Source organism: Bufo gargarizans, chromosome 5 (genome assembly GCF_014858855.1).
Source record: "Bufo gargarizans isolate SCDJY-AF-19 chromosome 5, ASM1485885v1, whole genome shotgun sequence".
NCBI lineage: Eukaryota > Metazoa > Chordata > Amphibia > Anura > Bufonidae > Bufo > Bufo gargarizans.
In genome coordinates, this window is record NC_058084.1 from 79198354 (window position 1) to 79217721 (window position 19368).

At 43.0% G+C, this 19368-nt stretch overlaps 1 protein-coding gene across 1 annotated transcript in view; it reads left to right on the plus strand.

Annotated features, from left to right (window-relative positions):
• Positions 1 to 19368, plus strand: part of NECAB1 (N-terminal EF-hand calcium binding protein 1) — a 281579-nt gene that overhangs the window by 208770 nt on the left and 53441 nt on the right. The gene's annotated exons all lie outside the window — the stretch shown is intronic.

Here is a 19368-nt window from a genome sequence, read left to right on the forward strand (position 1 = left end):
GGGCTGGAGAAGATCCAGCGGTCATGGTCCATATCGGAACCAAAGACAAAGTTAGAGGTAGGTGGAGAGTCCTTAAAAATGATTTCAGGGATTTAGGTCAAAAGCTTAGGGCAAGGACCTTAAAGGTAGTATCTTTTGAAATACTGCCTGTACCACGAGCCACACAAAAAAGGCAGCGGGAGATTAGGGGGATTAACAAGTGGCTCAAGAACTGGTGTAGGAAGGAGGGGTTTGGATTCCTGGAGAACTGGGCCGACTTCTCTATCGGCTACAGGCTCTATCGTAGGGACGGGCTGCACCTCAATGGGGAAGGGGCAGCTGTGCTGGGGAGAAAGATGGCTAGAAGGTTGGAGGAGTGTTTAAACTAGGGACTGGGGGGGGGAATTACATTATAGGAGGGGAAGATAGGGCAGATAGAGACCGGGGGCAATGTAGTGGGACTGGGGGAGGAATGGAAGGAGGGACTAGAACAGTTCAGAAGGAAAGGTGTAGGGTAAAAAATATGCATAAACCTCTCAAATGTATGTATACTAATGCCAGAAGCCTGACTAATAAAACTGGGCAGCTGGAATTAGTGATGTGTGAGGAGAACTATGACATAGTGGGAATAACTGAGACATGGCTGGATGATAGCTATGACTGGGCAGTTAATGTACAAGGTTACAGTCTGTTTAGAAAGGATCGTCAAATCCGGAGAGGAGGAGGGGTTTGCCTTTATGTAAAGTCTTGTCTAAAGCCCACACTCTGTGAAGATATAAGTGAGGTACATGAACACGTGGAGTCACTGTCGGTAGAGATACATGGAGCTAAAAACAACAATAAATTGCTAATAGGAGTTTACTATTAACCACCTAATATACCAGATTCCACAGAAAATCTACTACTAAACGAGATAGATGAGGCGGCAAATCATAATGAGGTGGTTATTATGGGGGACTTCAACTACCCAGATATAGACTGGGAAACTGAAACTTGTATATCTCATACGGGAAACAGGTTCTTGGCAATAACCAGACAATTACCTCTCCCAACTGGTTCAGGACCCGACTAGATGGGACGGCCATACTGGACTTAGTATTAACCAATAGGCCTGACAGAACAACAGACGTGCAGGTTGGGGGACACCTGGGAAATAGTGACCATAAAGTAATAACCTTACAATTAGCATTCAAAAGAGCGTTTCTACAGGGAGGAACAAAAATACCAAACTTCAAAAAAGCTAAATTTAGCTAACTAAGAGAGGCCATAGGCCGAACTAACTGGGACAAAGTCCTCAAAAATAAAAAATACAGCCACAAAATGGGATATCTTTAAAAACATCCTAAAATCTCATTGTGAGAGGTACATACCGTATGGGAATTAAAGGTTAAGGAACAAAAAGAAACCAATGTGGATAAATAGAACTGTAAAGAAAGCAATAAATGACAAAAAGAAAGCATGTAAATCACTAAAACAGGAGGGTAGCACGGAAGCACTGAAAAACTATAAGGAAAAAAATAGAACATGTAAAAAACAAATAAAAGCGGCCAAACTAGAGACCAAGAGATTAATTGCCAAAGAGAGTAAAACTAACCCTAAAATGTTCTTAAATTATATAAATGTTAAAAGGTATAAATCTGAAGGTGTCGGCCCTTTAAAGAGTAATGAGGCGGGAATCGCAGAGAGCGACGAGGAGAAAGCAAAGCTGTTAAATATTTTTTTTTCTCCAATGTATTCACTGAGGAAAATAAACTGTCAGATGACATGCAAAATGTAAAAATAAATTCCCCATTAAAAGTGTCCTGTCTGACCCAGGAAGAAGTACATCAGCAACTTAAAAAGATTAAAATAGACAAATCGCCAGGACCAGATGGCATACAAGTAATGTCATAGCCAGACCCTTATTTCTGATATTTGCAGACTCTATACTGACAGGGAATGTCCCACAGGATTGGCGCATGGCAAATGTGGTGCCAATATTAAAAAAGGGTCCAAAAACAGAGCCTGGAAACTATAGGCCGGTAAGTTTAACATCTGTTGTGGGTAAACTGTTTGAAGGTTTTCTGAGAGATGCTATCTTAGAGCATCTCAACGGAAATAAGCAAATAACGCCATATCAGCATGGCTTCGTGAGGGATCGATCATGCCAAACTAATTTAATCAGTTTCTATGAGGAGGTAAGTTCTAGACTTGACAGCGGTGAATCAATGGATGTCGTATATCTGGACTTCTCCAAAGCATTTGACACTGTACCATATAAAAGGTTAGTATATAAAATGAGAATGCTCGGACTGGGAGAAAACGTCTGTATGTGGGTAAGTAACTAGCTCAAAGATAGAAAACAAAGGGTGGTTATTAACGGTACACACTCAGATTGGGTCACTGTCACTAGTGGGGTACCTCAGGGGTCAGTATTGGGCCCTATTCTCTTCAATATATTTATTAATGATCTTGTAGAAGGCTATCATAGTAAAGTATCAATTTTCGCAGATGACACTAAACTGTGTAAAGTAATTTACACTGATGAGGACAGTATACTACTACAGAGGGATCTGGATAGATTGGAGGCTTGGGAAGATAAGTGGCAGATGAGGTTTAACACTGATAAATGTAAGGTTATGCACATAGGAAGGAATAATGCAAGTCACCCGTACATACTAAATGGTAAAACACTCGGTAACACTGACATGGAAAAGGATCTAGGAATTTTAATAAACAGCAAACTAAGCTGCAAAAACCAGTGTCAGGCAGCTGCTGCCAAGGCCAATAAGATAATGGGTTGCATCAGAAGGGGCATAGATTCCTGTGATAAGAACATAGTCCTACCACTTTACAAATCGCTAGTCAGACCACACATGGAGTACTGTGTACAGTTCTGGGCTCCTGTAAACAAGGCAGACATAGCAGAGCTGGAGAAAGTCCAGAGGAGGGCAACTAAAGTAATAACTGGAATGGGGCAACTACAGTACCCTGAAAGATTATCAAAATTAGGGTTATTCACTATAGAAAAAAGACGACTGAGGGGAGATCTAATTATTATGTATAAATATATCAGGGGTCAGTACAGAAATCTATCCCATCATCTATTTATCCCCAGGACTGTGACTGTGATGAGGGGACATCCTCTGCGTCTGGAGGAAAGAAGGTTTGTACACAAACATAGAAAATGATTCTTTACGGTAAGAGCAGTGAGACTACAAAACACAGAAAACATGCAAAGACTCCATTCACATGTCATCTCTGTGTTGGATCCACTCCTGTTTCTTTTTTGCTTTAGCAATAGTGATTAATTACTGACCAAATTCTGACCGAGTGAAGGCAGATGCTCCACAGACAGGATCTGTTTTTTGGGGGTTATTGTTCTGACGGATCAGAGAAAGGGCAAAATAATCGGTGACGTCAACACAAACTTACTGCTGACACCCTTTCCACTCTGTCGGGGGGCTCTACTTGTATAAGCGTTTAATAGAACAGGTTCTGTAGACATCTTTGTGGAATCAGCTGACGACGGTGTAAAAGGAAGGCACTTCTTCTTGGAGCTAACATCGACCTGTAAGGCTGAGTTCACACTTGAGTTATTTGGTCAGTTTTGGCCCCAAATAAGTGAAGTGTGCAGTGATTCTAAGAGTGAAGCCTGTCATGTGCATGTCATACTGACTCACAGTATCGTTTCACTACCACAGCAGACTCCCTATGCGTGTTACTGCAAGGCACAGTGTTCTACACCACTATACAGTCTCTCTCCACCCTGGAAATAGCTGTTTTTTAACACGTTTCGCCACAAATAAATTAGTATCAAATCTTTTCTGAAAATTCGGTGAACCGACCTAATCAAATTTTAAAAAAATTCGCTCATCTCTATTCACAGTAACAGATCTGACTGGAACTCACTTGTGATGTCATAGTAGCAGATGTGACTGGCTCTTACTTGTGATGTCATGGTAGCAGACCTAACTAAAACTCTTGTGATGTCACAGTAGCCGACCTGAATGGAACTCAATTTTGATGTCATAGTAGCAGACCTGACTAAAACTCTCTTGTGCTGTCATAGTAGCAAACCTGACTGGAATTCATTTGTGATATCATACTAACAGACCTGACTGGACCTTATTAAAATTCACTCGCAATGTCATAGTAGCAGACCAGAATAGAACTCAGACATGATGTCACAGTATCAGACCTAACTAAAACTCTCTTGTGATGTCACAGTAGCAGACCTGACTATAAGGCTATAGTGATGTCATAGTAACAGACCTGACTGTATCTAACTTGTGATGTAGTAGTAGCAGACCTGACTGGAACTCACTTCTGGTGTCACAGTAGCAGACCTTACTGGAACTCACTTATGACGTCATAGTAAAAAAAAACTGACTCAAACTCACTTGTGATGTTACAGAAACAGATCTGACTGGAACTCAATTGTGATGTCATAGTAGCAGACCTGACTAAAAGTCTTGTGATGTTATAGTAGCAGACCTGAATGGAACTTACTTGTGAATTTTAAAGAAGACCGAGGGCTGGGCCCACAGGTACAGGGGGTACACGATGCCACACAGACAATGGTTCTTTCCCAGCAGTTGAGTTTACTGAACAAGAAGATGAGAATATATAAAACAGATTGGTAACAGAGAATAAACCAACAGTCAATGTAACACTGTCTAACAATAAACCAGTAAATGTGATGTTTTCCCCAAAGTCTATTAAACAGCCTAGCTGCACTTGTATGTTACTGGGCGAATTCCTCATTGGGGTGCACCCTAAGTATTGCGCAATACTATTTGTAATCCACAGGGAAATGATGTCTGTCTCTTGTAACTTTAATCCTTACTCCAGCTCCCAGCATATAACACCCTATGAGCAGAAAGAGAAATAGGAAGGTGTCAGCGGATGAGTCCCTTAGGGCTATGCATTAGCTTGCAGCCTGTACACCACAATGTAACTGTACTTGGAATGTTATTGTATGTCCAAATGCCACTTCAACAGTGTGGTGCAATGTGACGTGGCAAAGCCGCACTTACAGTTCCTTGAGCAGGTTCTTGGTGCTTTTTCTTATTTCCTGGTCTACTTCAGAACTGGATCCTACAGACACGACACTCCTGGGATCGTCGCTGCAAACCTCCCCTTCGTACTGTCGCCTGTCTCCACCGTCAGCCGGTCCATTCCTTTCCAGATTCAGCAGAGATTATCTCTTCTGGTTTAGAGCAGCACCAAGCACAGCATCCGTCTGCTCACTTCCTGCTTCTAGAGGAACCTCCTCCCCTTACACAGGGAGAGTGGGATGCAATAAGTCATTTGCTAAGTGCAGTGTCAAACCTGCATATTCAGTTTGCTATCACACTTGTGAGGGTCCAAACCAGCCCATAAATTAGCTATTTTCCAACTTTGCAAAATAAATAGGTTATTAGTATTCCTCTGATAGGCAGCTCCAATGTAGGCTTTTTTAATCTTAACCTTTGCTGCCATCAACTGACCAAAGTGAGATGTTGCAGTACTTATGCAATTTACAACATAGCAGAGTAATACATTTAAGGTCACTTGCCCCACATCCTTACTATTTCACAGTAGCAGACCTGACTGGATCTCTCGTGAAGCTACAGTAAAAGACCTGACTAAAACTCACTTGTGATATCATAGTAGCAAATCTGACTGGAACTCACTTGTGATGTCACAGTAACAGATCTGACTGGAACTCACTTGTGATGTCACAGTAACAGATCTGACTGGAACTCACTTGTGATGTCACAGTAGCAAATCTGACTGGAACTCACTTGTGATGTCACAGTAACAGATCTGACTGGAACTCACTTGTGATGTAAGTGCCACGGCCTATGGTGTGTGCTGTGACACTGTTGCTACACTTGTGGTTGCCCACGGCAACGTGTTGCTGTGTGTGCATTCGGTGGCAGTGTCTCGGCCTTCTGGGTGATTGCCGTTACATGGTTGCCACGCATGTTGTTGCCTGCGGCAACGTGTAGCTTTCTATACTTGTGTGTGCACTTCCCCTTTAAGTGGCTTCCTTCTCTTGTTTGGTGTTGGAAGAGTTAACTCCCTTCATAGTGTTTTGTTAACACTGGGTTTATGTGTGTGCGGGTGTGGCTGCTTGGGCTATTTAGCCTCTGCTGGATGCCTGAAGCTCTGGGTTCCTCCAGCCTTGGTGTATGCTGTAGGTGCACGGGTCTTGGCATATTCCATCTGTCCAGTGAGGGCCACCCTTGTGGTCATAGATGTTTTTATGGTGTCTCACGTTTATTGCAGCTGTGGGTGTCCTGGGTTCCTGTGTGGTTGTGGTGTGTGCTGTGTCCTTTTAATGTTGGTGAGGACACCAGCACTTGTGCACGGGTTCCAGTCAGTGTGTCTGTGGCAGGTAAGTGTGTTACTAGTCTCGCTTACCTGCCATCTCTTTAGCTGTATGTGTTCCCTTCTCGCTGCAGCCTGGCCTCAGATAGAGACTCCTGTTCCTCCATGACTAGAATGAACAGGTTGTCTCTCCCCTGCTCCTAAGTGAGGGATTACCAGGGCGACTTAGGGTTTCTAGGAATCCTGAGTATGAGTCGTCCTACCATCGGGGTCCGCTCATACAGTGAGAAGTCCTGCTCCCTTATTACTCCTTTTGGTCAGGCTGATCCCCTTTACCCTTTGACACCACACGGTGGGGGGTTTCCCCCACTCCCCGTCGTGACAGTATAACCACAAAGGCTCCTTGCTTGGTGCCTTTGGAAGAGGGCCCAGCATGTGTCGCCTGCCATTTTCTGGCGCACATGCTTATCCTCCGGAGGGAGGATGTGATGTCACAGTAGCAGACTTGACTTGAACTCACTCGTGATGTCACTGTAACAGACCTGACTGGAACTCACTTGTGATGTCATAGTAGCAGACCTGAATGGAACTCACTCGTGATGTCACAGTAGCAGACCTGACTTGAACTCGCTTGTGATGTCACAGTAACAGACCTGACTGGAACTCACTTGTGATGTCACAGTACTAGACCTGATTGGAACTCACTTATAATGTCACAGTAGCAGACCTGACTAAAACACTCCTGTGATGTTATAGTAGCAGACCTGACTAAAACTTGCTTGTGATGTCACAGTAGCAGACCTGACTAAAACTCTGTTGTGATGTCACAGTAGCAGACCTCACTAAAACCCTGTTGTGATGTCACAGCAGCAGCCCTGACTAAAATGCTCTTGTGATGTCACAGTAGCAGACTTGAATGGTACTCACATGTGATGTCACAGTAGCAGACCTGACTGGAACTCACTTGTGATGTCACAGTAGCAGACATGACTAAAACATTCTTGTGATGTCACAGTAGCAGACCAGACTAAAACTATTGTTATGTCATAGTAGCAGACCTGACTGGAACTCACTTGTGATGTCACAGTAGTAGACTTGACTTGATCTCACTCATGATGTCACAGCAGAAGACCTGACTGGAACTCACTTGTGATGTAAGGCTACTTTCACACTTGCGTTCGGGGCTCCGCTTGTGAGTTCCGTTTAAAGGCTCTCACAAGCGGCCCCGAACGCATCCGTCCAGCCCTAATGCATTCTGAGTGAATGCGGATCCGCTCAGAATGCATCAGTCTGGCAGCGTTTGGGCTCCGCTCCGCTCAGCAGGCGGACACCTGCTTGCAGCGTTCGGGTGTCCGCCTGGCCGCGCGGAGGCAAACAATAGAAGTCAATGGGGGCGGATCCGTTTGAATTTGACACAATATGGCTCAATTTTCAAACGGATCCGTCCCCCATTGACTTTCAATGTAAAGTCTGGACGGATCCGTCTGCGGCTACTTTCACACTTAGAATTTTTTTTACAATATAATGCAGACGGATCCGTTCTGAACGGATCCATCGTCTGCATTATATGAGCGGATCCATCTCAGACGGATCCGCTCTGAACGCAAGTGTGAAAGTAGCCTTACAGTAGCAGACTTGACTTGAACTCACTCGTGATGACACTGTAGCAGACCTGATTGGAATTCACTTGTGATGTCATAGTAGCAGACCTGAATGGAACTCACTTGTGATGTCACAGTAGCAGACCTGACTTGAACTCACTTGTGATATCAGTAGCAGACCTGAATGGAACTCACTCATATCACTGTAGCAGACCTTACTGGAACTCACTTTGTGATGTCACAGTAGCAGACCTGAATGGAACTCACTCATATCACAGTAGCAGACTTGACTGGAACTCATTTGTGATGTCACAGAAACAGACCTGACTGGAACTCACTTTCATTGTCACATTGGCACATTTTACAACTCCTTAGTTATATCCGGTTTCTGAACATTTACTAAACCGCCAAGTAAATGGGATGGATTGTGCGGTGGTTTCCCTTGGTGTGGTCAAAGCTTTTGACTGTTTTAAGGCTGTCTATTATCTCCACTTTTTTGTTTGCAGTTATGATGGAGCCTTTTGCAGCTTATATCCGCTCAAGACCAGACATTGAGGGTTTTAGATACGGATCCTTTAGATGATGTGTTACTCCTATTGTTACTCTAAATGTTGAATATTCATTTCCAAAGTTGTAAGAGGTCATTTTAATTTTCGGTAAATTTTTAAGAGTGAAAGTAAATTGGAAAAAAAAATGCTTTTCTTGCTGTAGATAGGGAAACATCTTTTACCTTTGGAGATAAATTGATTGATACTGCAACTTACTTTAAGTATTTAAAGAGAACCTGTCACCTGGATTTTGTGTATAGAGCAGAGGACATGGGTTGCTAGATGGCTGCTAGCACATCCGCAGTCCCCAGTCCCCATAGCTCTGTGTGCTTTTATTGTGTAAAAAAAACCGATTTGATACATATGCAAATTAACCTGAGATGAGTCCTGTCCCTGAGATGAGTCAGGGACAGGACACATCTTAGGTTAATTTGCATATCTGGAATGCACAACCTTTGAGGTATTTATGTACAGTTAGTGTCACACCTGTGACAGGTTTTAGAAGATTTGAAAGATTATCTGCCTCTTTTGGTTTCACTTTGTCTGTGTGTTGCTGGTATGTCCACACCTCCTCAGGTGTGGATCATGTGACTTTTACCTATCCCTATTTAGTTTGACTTTACCCATCACTCCTTGCTCTGAATAGCTTCATTTGGTTTTGGAGGAGCTGGAGTGTGGTTCTTGTTGAAGTCCTGTTCGTCCATCATCCTCAGAAGTTGTGTTCCGCTTGTTGTGTTTTGTATCCCCCCCCCCCCCCCCCCGGTTGTTTACTAGGCCTCAGCGAGACGCTGGTTCCTTCACCAGGGAAGGAACAGGTTGTCTCTGGCCTGTCATTACCTTTAGGGCATCCGAGGGTCACTAGGGTTTTCTAGGTTCCTGTGTATGGGCATCTCTACCATCGAGAGGTGCCCATACGGATAGGAGTTAGGGCCAGGAGCAGGGTTTTATAGGTGGGGACCCTTTTCCTTCCCTAGCGGTGAGGCCTAGTGTCTTTCCCCTTCCTTCTTGTTGTCTTTTGGTGTTCTCCCCTACTACATCTGTGACATTATCCAGAGCCAATACCGCCATTTTTGTTCTGATCTGTGCAGCTATGAATACTATGTCTGCACTAGTCGAACAGCTGCAGAATCTGACTTTGGAGGTAGCAGACCTCCGTGTGATGCTCTTGCAGATTCATAGTCCACAGGCAGCTGGTTCCAGTGGTGGGTCCCAGGCCTGCCCTGAACTGAAGATGGCTCTCCCTGACAGGTTTTCCGGAGGTAGTGACAATTTCATCTGGTTCAGGGAGTCATGTAAATTATACTTTAGGCTGCGTCCATACTCTTCTGGGGATGAGTGTCAACGTGTGGGTATGATTATTTCATTGCTTAACCGCCTCCGGACCGCCTAACGCAGGATTGCGTTCTGGTGGCGGTCAATCTGTTCCTCCTTGCCGCACGTCATCTCGTGAGACGCGAGATTTCCTGTGAACGCGCGCACACAGGAGCGCGCGTTTACAGGATCGGGAGGTAAACGAGTGGATCTAAAGCCTGCCAGCGGCGATCATTCGCTGGCAGGCTTTAGATGCAATTTTTTTTTTTAACCCTTGAAAGGTATATCAGACGCTGTTTTGTTAACAGCGTCTGATATACCTGCTACCTGGTCCTCTGGTGGTTCCTTTTGCTTGGATTGACCACCAGAGGACACAGGCAGCTCTGTAAGTAGCAACAAACACCACTACACCCCCCACCCCCTGTCACTTATTAACCCCTTATTAACCCCTGATCACCCCCCTGTCATTGATCACCCCCCTGTAAGGCTCCATTCAGACGTCCATATGTGTTTTACGGATCCACGGATACGCAAAACACATACGGACGTCTGTATGGAGCCTTACAGGGGGGTGATCAATGACAGGGGGTGATAACCCCATATAGACTCCCTGATCACCCCTTGTCATTGATCACCCCCCTGTAAGGCTCCATTTAGACGTCCGTTTGTGATGTTTCTGTGACATCACAAATGAGTTCCAGTCAAGTCTGCTACTGTGACATCACAAGTGAGTTTCAGTCAGGTCTACTACAGTGATATCATGAGTGAGTTCAATTCAGGTCTGCTACAGTAGAACAATCCTGCTCTCCGTAGCCAATTCTGTCAGGGTCTCTCTAAGAGACTGCAGGATGCGTTGGCTTTTCATGAAAATCCTGAGTCATTGGAAGCAGCTATGTCCCTTGCTGTACGTCTTGATAGATGCCTGAGGGAGAGATCTAGGGGTCCTCACCTTCAGGACGTACTGTCGAATAAGGGTACTGCTTCCTTGGACACTTATGGTGGAAAGACACTGGTAGTTACACCTTGCGAGGAGCCTATGCAGTTAGTAGGAGCTACTCCTGGAACTACTGGCAAAAGTTTGGGTCATGTGAAAGGAGTCTGTTTTTGTTGTGGCAAGAAGGGATATTTTGTGAATATTTGTCCGTACTTGCAGCATCAAGGTGTAAACATTTAATCCCTAAATTACTATTAGTGGTCTGAGTGGGGAGCAAGAAAACCTACTTTAGTTTTTACTGGTAGTACCCGTTTTTTCCTGTCTGCCGAGGTGGCGCTAGAGTCCAAAACTGTGAAAATCGGAGCATTTATCGACAGTGGGGCAGGAGTTAACTTGATTGATGGACAGTTTGAACGAATTCACAGGTTGACTACCAATGCATTAGAGAAAAGTATTTCTGTCTTTGCAATTGACTCAGCACCTCTCACCCAAAAATGCCTGTCGGAGGTAGTGAATGACATTCATTTAAGAATTGGTGATTTCCATCAGGAATCTATCTCCTGTTATGTGTTGGGGGGGTCTACCTGCTCCGTTGGTGTTGGGCTTACCATGGTTAAGCAAACATAACCCTAACATCGAATGGCAAGCGAGACAGATTCTCGATTGGAGCGATTTTTGCATGGACAACTGTCTTAATGCATCGTTCTCTATGGTTACCACTAAAAATGTACCCTCGTTAATTTCTGAATTTTCTGATGTGTTCTCTGAGAGTGGTAATCAGGAGTTGCCTCCGCACCGGGAGTATGACTGTCCCGTCAATTTATTCCTGGAGATAAATTACCCAAATCTCGGTTGTATAATCTTTCGGAACCCAATAGAAAGGCCATGCGAGAGTATATTACCGAGAGTTTGGCAAAGGGACATATTAGACCATCCAAGTCCCCAGCAGAGAATCAGGAAGAGTGGTCTTCATTTTTGTTGTTAGCTGAGTTCACTATAAATAACCATAGACAGGAATCCACTGATAAGTCGCCATTTACTGTACTGTATGAATGCAAAGCCCTTTGCCTCTGTTCTGGGACAAGTGCTGATATTCGCCTGTGCGCTAATAAAATCGCCTTACAAAGATTCGCGCCTCAATCACTTTCTAGGCAATGTGAGTAAGATCTGAGCTTTTGGACTTTTGTGAATCAATCGAGATACAGTGGGGGGTGATGACAGTAGTTGACAGAGTACAGATCAATGTAATCTGTAAGGTGGAGACTAAAATAAAAAATACGAATATTCGTAAATCGAATTTTACGAAGTTCGAAGTATTCGCGAATATGGTGCTATACTATATGAATGCACAGGCCTTTGCCTCTCTGTTCTGGGGACAAGTGTAGATATTCGCATGTGCGCTAATAAAATCGCCTTACGTAGATTCGCAACTCAATTCAATCACTAATGTATGAATGCAAAGCCCTTTGCCTCTGTTCTGGGACAAGTGCCGATATTCGCCTGTGCGCTAATAAAATCGCCTTACAAAGATTCGCGCCTCAATCACTTTCTAGGCAATGTGAGTAAGATCTGAGCTTTTGGACTTTTGGGAATCAATCGAGAAACAGTGGGGGGTGATGACAGTAGTTGACAGAGTACAAATCAATGTAATCTGTAAGGTGGAAACTAAAATAAAAAATACGAATATTCGTAAATCGAATTTTACGAAGTTCGAAATATTCGCGAATATGGTGCTATACTATATGAATGCACAGGCCTTTGCCTCTCTGTTCTGGGGACGTGTAGATATTCGCATGTGCGCTAATAAAATCGCCTTACGAAGATTCGCAACTCAATTCAATCACTAATGTATGATTCATACATTAGTGATTGAATTAAGTTGCGAATCTTCGTAAGGCGATTTTATTAGCGCACATGCGAATATCTACACTTGTCCCCAGAACAGAGAGGCAAAGGCCTGTGCATGTGCATTCATATAGTATAGCACCATATTCGCGAATACTTCGAACTTCGTAAAATTCGATTTACGAATATTCGTATTTTTTAGTTTAGTTTCCACCTTACAGATTACATTGATCTGTACTCTGTCAACTACAGTCATTACCCCCCACTGTATCTCGATTGATTCCCAAAAGTCCAAAAGCTCAGATCTTACTCACATTGCCTAGAAAGTGATTGAGGCGCGAATCTTTGTAAGGCGATTTTATTAGCGCACAGGCGAATATCGGCACTTGTCCCAGAACAGAGGCAAAGGGCTTTGCATTCTTACATTAGTGATTGAATTGAGTTGCGAATCTTCGTAAGGCGATTTCATTAGCGCACATGCGAATTTTGCATCTCATAATATGTATTATGCGATGCGAAAATTCGAATTATCGCATATGCGAAATAATAACGAATTCGAATATTCGCGAATATTTTACGAATATTCTTTCGAATATTCGCGAAATTTCGCGAATTCGAATATGGGACATGCCGCTCAACACTAATCCTGATAAGGTCCGTCCTAGGTGTCCAGAGGTCACCCGTAGAAAGGGAGTACTGTCACACCTGTGACAGGTCTTAGAAGGTCTGAAAGATTATCTGCACATTAGTGATCTGACAGCCTCTTTTTGTTTCACTTTGTGTGTTGCTGGTATGTCCACACCTCCTGTTCAGGTGTGGATCATGTGACCTTTACCTATCCCTATTTAGTCTGACTTTACCCATCACTCCTTGCTCTGGATAGCTTCATTTGGTTTTGGAAGAGCTGGGGTGGGGTTCTTGTTGAAGTCCTGTTTGTCCATCATCCTCAGAAGTTAAGTATTCCGCTTGTTGTGTTTTGTATTCCCCCCCCCCCCCCCCCCGGTTATTTACTAGGCCTCAGCGATACGCTGGTTTCTTCACCAGGGAAGGAACGGGTTGTATCTGACTTGTCATTACCTTTAGGGCATCCGAGGGTCACTAGGGTTTTCTAGGTTCCTGTGTATGGGCATCTCTACCATCGAGAGGTGCCAATACGGATGGGGGTTGGGGCCAGGTGCAGGGTTTTATAGGTGGTGACCCTTTTCCTTCCCTAGCAGTGAGGCCTAGTGTCTTTCCCCTTCCTTCTTGATGTCTTTTGGTGTTCTCCCCTACTACATCCTTAAGTGTTTTGCAGTCCGCAATTTGCGGATCCACAAAACACGGATACCGTGCCCTATGATAGAAATGCCTATTCTGGTCCGCCCTAGGACATGCTCTATCTTTTTTGCAGGGCCACGGAATAGAACTATGGATGCAGACAGCACACCGTGTACTGTCCGCATCTTTTGAAATGAAATGAATGGGTCCGCACCCGTTCTGCAAAATTGCCAAACGGATGCAGACCCAGAACTACGGATGTGTGAATGGAACCTAGGTCTGATGAATTCAGTCACACCTCCTATCTCAATCATTTTTCTTTTTTGTAAGTTGGATTTATCACTTAACACTATAGATGTTATCCAAGACTGTATGTGGTGCAACAAGTTAGAGATAGGGTTTAACAGGTTTTTTACCATTTTTCCCCATTATGGGGTTATATTTGGGATTACTTTAGAGATTTCTATTGTAAAATGTTTTGGTATAAAAAACTGTTATAATATATGTATCAGAGTATAGAGGATCAGGAAATGAAACTATTTGCACAGTGAAAATGTTGATATTTGGATGCAAGAGATTTTCTGTTTTTTTTAGGTATATCAAATGCTGTGTATGCCAAATTAAGGATTTTAAGGCAAAGTTTTCGGAATTTTTTAAACACTGTAAAGTGGGAGTACTTTCTAAATTGCAAAGGATATTGATTTTACAAAGACCGGAGGATAGGTGGATGAGTTACAGTAGATGGGAGACAGAAATAGATAATTTTTCTGTGGATAGATGGCGTAATGTATTGCTCCTGTTTCCAATAGTTTTAAATAATGATATGCACGATCTTCTCAGTTATATACACTGTATACGGCTTACTATCCACCTAAATTAATGTCATTTTTTGTACCTAATATGATGGATAAATGCCCGAGATGTGACGGTAGAGGAAGCCAGTTCAATATTGGGAAGAGATACACTATGTATAGCAAGATACCATTCAAGTACACTATGCTTATGTTATCTACTTGTGTGTGTTCAGTGTAGATCTCCAGATTTCAGGCTCCTGCAAGATTAAAGCAATTTTAGCTAAAGCTCTATTTTTAGCTAAGGCGGTTATCTTACTTAATTGGAAAAAAATACACTCCTCTGGTTGCTATATCATGGGCCCATCTTATTACAAAGGAAGCTATTTTGAAAAATATAATTTTTAAGATAAATAAAGGCTATGTATACCTTTGGGGGCAATTTTTTTATTATTGCATTTTCCTAATTTTTAGCTAAAAATTATTTTTAAATTGGTCTTTATTAAAAATAGAAAGTCCTTTTTTCTGTACAGATCTGTCACCTCAGGAGCTGATGGACTCCTTATCTCTGCTCTGTGACCTCTTAAAGGGCTTCTGTCACCCCACTAAAGTAATTTTTCTTTTTGGGGGCTAGTTAAATTCATTATACTGCGATATATGAAAATATAATGCTCTTACTTACTTTCCTTCAGCAGTTTCTTATAAAAACGAACTTTTATAATATGTAAATCAGGTCTCTACCAGCAAGTAGGGCGTCTACTTGCTGGTAGCCGCTGCAAAAAAACGCCCCCTCGTCGTGTTGATTGACAGGGCCAGCCGCGATCTCCTCCGGCCCTGTCAGCATTTCAAAAATCGCGCGCCTCTGTTCATTCGGTGCAGGCGCTCTGAGATGAGGAGGCTCGCCTCCTCAGAACTCCCTCAGTGCGCCTGCGCCGATGACATCACCGAAAGAGAAGACGTCATCGGCGCAGGCGCACTGAGGGAGTGCTGAGGAGGCGAGCCTCCTCATCTCAGAGCGCCTGCGCCGAATGAACACAGGCGCGCGATTTTTGAAATGCTGACAGGGCCGGCCGGAGGAGGAGATCGCGGCTGGCCCTGTCAATCAACACGACGAGGGAGCGGTTTTTTGCAGCGACTACCAGCAAGTAGACGCCCTACTTGCTGGTAGAGACCTGATTTACATATTATAAAAGTTTGTTTTTATAAGAAACTGCTGAAGGAAAGTATGTAACACCATTATATTTTCATATATCGCAGTATAAGGAATTTAACTAGCCCCCCCAAAAAAATGACTTTAGTGGGGTGACAGAAGCCCTTTAAACACTCATTATAGCTCAGATCTTATCTTACTGATAAGAATGTGGATTAAATAAGCTTTTATGACCTCAGTAGTTTTAGAGATAACTGGTTTATTAGATGACTGGCACAAAGTGAAAGTACCAGTCACACAGCTAGAAAAAAAGTTAACCCTTTGTGACACAACAGCTCATTTTTAATAAAGGCCAATTGAAAAAATGATTCTTAGACAAAAATGAGTAAAATGCAATCATACAAAAAATTGCCTCTGAAGGTGTTGTTGTGGCAGACCAAGGGTCAGTCACGTGAGGATCGATACCATGTGTTCAGGTGAATGACGTTTCAGAGGAAAATGACAGAGCACAGTTCAAAACTCTGCCAGGATCCCAAAAAGGGAGTGTCCTAGGCCCTTTATTTATACCCCTTCCAAGGGTGTAACCTCTTAAAGAATTGACATGATTGGTTTACAAATATTTCAACAATAACTGATACACAAATAATACTTCTAATTGGACAGAACTGAAAACATCTATTGATTGGTTAGTATTCTGTGGGCTTTCTAGATTCTACAAACAGGTTAATTGCTAAGACTATGTTTTTTTTCTTACAAAATGCATACTTGGTTATTAGCACGTTCACACAGCTTATGTTATCTTAATACACAGATGCTAACATTGTTTTTTAGCTACTAGCCATCGCCATTTTCTTGTTGCGCACATAGAAATAATATGGTAGTCGCAGGAAACGGAATACTTCTTTAACATTTCCCTCCTCTTGTTTCAATTTCTGAGGGCACCGATGAATCTCTTCACGTGGGAGACGTTGTCTCTGAAGGTTCCATTGTATCATTTGTGTATTTATCTTCCTAGCTACTAACCTGCTTAACCAAACAAATGACACCTTAGACAGCCGTATATCACAGGGTATACAGATAAGCTGCATAAACCATGCAATGCAAGCATCGTTTCAGGTCTGTCTGTCTAGTAGTTGTCGTTTATCCGAAGCATTCATACATTTTATTAAAACCACACAAGGCACACAAGCACACACTATCTAAGTGGATGACAAAAGCAACCAGAGATAATATCACAGCACGGGAGCTTCCAGACTGTCATCTCCAAGGCTGTTGTGTCATCTGTTTTTCAAGGGATGGGGTTTCCCCTACTACAACGAGAAATAAACAGCATTAGTAATTTCCAGACAATTAACAATGTCAAAACCAGGCTTACCACCACTATGGGCTTTAGCAAGTCAGAGATCATATTGGGGTTTTATCCTTCTTTAGCTATGTCTCTAGCCTTTTGTTGGAATTCCTTCACCTTATTCATGTGGGCCTCTATGGCATCATGTGAATCTTCGATCCAGGTGCAGCATTCCTCTCCTATGGCAGCACAAGTCCCACCCTCTATAGCCAAGAGGTAGTCTAAGGCCATCCTATTTTGGAGAGCCACTTTCCTGACTTGCACCTGTTCCTCATTAAGGGCATGGATTGAACTTGTAGTTTTGTTAATAATTCCATCCATAATACTGGCATATTTGTTTAATTTGTTTGCTAACTCAATTCCCCAACCTGTCCAGGAAGGGAACCACATCCAGGCTTTATCTGCTGATGTGAATAGCTCTCATTTATTTCTGGTCATCTCAAGAAGGGTTTCAGGTGCACCAGTAAATTAAATGTTTGGGCGCGGTCTGATGGCTGGGACAACTTTTCTTATGGTACAGTTGGCCCATGCCCCCATAGGGAGCCATGAGTAAGCTCTGTTACCACAAATGTAGTATAGTCCTTGTTTCAGGACTTTGGGAATCATCCTTACATGACGTCCCAGCCATCCCTGAAACCATATTACTATACAATTTGGTCTCACAATTCCATAGTTGGACAGAAGCATAAGCTGTTGTAGTCAGTATCCACTATGTTACATGGATTACTCTCAAATTCCATATTATATTACCAGAGTAGCATTTCTACAATACCTGTGGTAAACTGACAAAGCAGCCCTTTATCTTATTAGCTACATGGTTCACATACATAGGCCCCAAACATATACAGTTGCAAGAAAAAATATGTGAACGCTTTGGAATGATATGGATTTCTGCACAAATTGGTCATAAAATGTGATCTGATCTTCATCTAAGTCACAACAATAGACAATCACAGTCTGCTTAAACTAATAACACACAAAGAATTAAATGTTACAATTTTTTTTATTGAACACACCATGTAAACATTCACAGTGCAGGTGGAAAAAGTATGTGAACCCCTAGACTAATGACATCTCCAAGAGCTAATTGGAGTGAGGTGTCAGCCAACTGGAGTCCAATCAATAAGATGAGATTGGAGGTGTTGGTTACAGCTGCCCTGCCCTATAAAAAAAAAACACCAGTTCTGGGTTTGCTTTTCACAAGAAGCATTGCCTGATGTGAATGATGCCTCGCACAAAAGAGCTCTCAGAAGACCTACGATTAAGAATTGTTGACTTGCATAAAGCTGGAAAGGGTTATAAAAGTATCTCCAAAAGCCTTGCTGTTCATCAGTCCACGGTAAGACAAATTGTCTATAAATTGAGAAAATTCAGCACTGCTGCTACTCTCCCTAGGAGTGGCCGTCCTGTAAAGATGACTGCAAGAGCACAGCGCAGACTGCTCAATGAGGTGAAGAAGAATCCTAGAGTGTCAGCTAAAGACTTATAAAGTCTCTGGCATATGCTAACATCCCTGTTAGCGAATCTACGATATGTAAAACACTAAACAAGAATGGATTTCATGGGAGGATACCACAGAAGAAGCCACTGCTGTCCAAAAAAAACATTGCTGCATGTTTACAGTTTGCACAAGAGCACCTGGATGTTCCACAGCAGTACTGGCAAAATATTCTGTGGACAGATGAAACCAAAGTTGAGTTCTTTGGAAGAAACGCACAACACTATGTGTGGAGAAAAAGAGGCACAGCACACCAACATCAAAACCTCATCCGAACTGTAAAGTATGGTGGTGGGGGCATCATGGTTTGGGGCTGCTTTGCTGTGTCAGGGCCTGGACGGATTGCTATCATCGAAGGAAAAATGAATTCCCAAGTTTATCAAGACATTTTGCAGGAGAACTTAAGGCCATCTGTCCACCAGCTGAAGCTAAACAGAAGATGGGTGTTCCAACCGGACAATGACCCAAAGCATAGAAGTCAATCAACCACAGAATGGCTTAAACAGAAGAAAATACGCCTTCTGGAGTGGCCCAGTGAGAGTCCTGACCTCAACCCGATTGAGTTGCTGTGGCATGACCTCAAGAAAGCGATTTACACCAGACATCCCAAGAATATTGCTGAACTGAAACAGTTCTGTAAAGAGGAATGGTCAAGAATTACTCCTGACCGTTGTGCACGTCTGATCTGCAACTACAGGAAACGTTTGGTTGAAATTATTTCTGCCAAAGGAGGTTCAACCAGTTATTAAATCCAAGGGTTCACATACATTTTCCACCTGCACTGTGAATGTTTACATGGTGTGCTCAAT